Here is a 1584-nt window from a genome sequence, read left to right as displayed (position 1 = left end):
AAATTGATCATACCCTGCGCCACAAAACAAGCCTCAACAAATAAAAAGGATCAGGGTTAAACAGACCACATTTCTCTGAACACGGCAATTAATTTAGATGTCAATAACAACAACAAAAAAATTCCTACATAGATGGAAATTTAAGAACAAATTTCAAAGCATATCTAACAATGTAAATTCAATTATATTTAGACTGAACAATAAAGAAAATACACAATCAAAAAATGTAGGATAAGCTAAAGTAGCATTAGAGGGAGATTTAGAGATTTTAATATATTAGAAAAGAAGAAAGAAAAACAAAGAGCTAAGTTCCCAGCTCAAGAAGTTAAAAAAAAGAATGTCACAGCAACACCGCCCCAGACAGATGGAAAGAAATAATAATTGTAAAAGTAAAAATTTAAAAACAAAGATACAATAAGGATAATCAACAAAACTCCAAATTGGTTAATGCTCGCTCACCAAAGGGCAAAGAAAGGTCACAACAAACAGGTGGACAAGATAACCTGAACCTGAAAATGCCAGTCAGCCTTTCTATTGAACCCCCTGGGATTTGCTAGAAGGGCTTATTAATACAGTAGCTATGAGAGGATCTTTGGAAATATGGCAGAGTAAGAAACGTCACCAGATATCTCCCCTTGAAATAACAGTAACCTTAACATTTCAAACTCAAAAATTAAAAAAAAAAACCAAACTGCACACCAGCAGGTCTGACGGTGGGATATGCTCAAAAGAGCTACTACAGGTCAGAACCCCGGGTGTCTGTCAGGGGACTGGGAGAAGTAAAGAAGCTACCTCTCTCAGCCGCCAGAGCTCCCTGTAGGAGAACAGGGAGGGGAGAAGGAGCAGCAAGATTCCTGAACAGCACAGCCTGGGAATGCAGTGAGCTCCCCGCAGCAGGGATCAACATCAGGGCAGAAGGCAGAGAAGAGGTACAGCAGAAAAACAACAGTTGATTTTCACCGGCCGCGGTGAGCCTCAGCCCCCAACTTCCAAACAAGAAGGCCATTCCCCCTATACCCTCCGAGATGAAATCTGAGTAAACACTACCAAAACTGTTGCTAACACTAACAGGGACTGAAATTGAGAGAAGCGAGTGTGATTAAACATCTATCAAAAATAAAAACGCATTTTTAAGGCTTTATATAAAGCAGGGATCTAAGGAGCTTAGACGCCAACTACTGGAAACCAAAAGAAAAGCGCCTTAATTGCAGCAGGCTAAAGAGAGACCTTTATGTAATAAATCTTCTTTCTGAAAAAACAGCAGAATAAATTTCCATTTATTCCCAGGTGAGAAATAGTCCATTAAACACTATGAACAACCAAAGTAACAAGGCATCTGAGAAAGAAAGAGAAAATCTCCAGAAAATAAGCTTACGGACATGGAAATATGCGATTTAAATGACAGAATTCAGGATGGTACTTCTGAAAAAACTCAATGAGATCCAAAACAAGTCATATCAACAATTTCAGGAATTGAAAAACAACTAGATGAGCAGAATGAGTTCTTTAGCAAAGAGATTTAAACCCTCAAAAAGAACAGAATAGATCTTTTGGAGATACACACACACACACACACACACACAC

Source organism: Pteropus vampyrus, unplaced genomic scaffold (assembly GCF_000151845.1).
Source record: "Pteropus vampyrus isolate Shadow unplaced genomic scaffold, Pvam_2.0 Scaffold244, whole genome shotgun sequence".
Lineage (NCBI taxonomy): Eukaryota > Metazoa > Chordata > Mammalia > Chiroptera > Pteropodidae > Pteropus > Pteropus vampyrus.
This window is presented reverse-complemented; position numbering follows the sequence as displayed.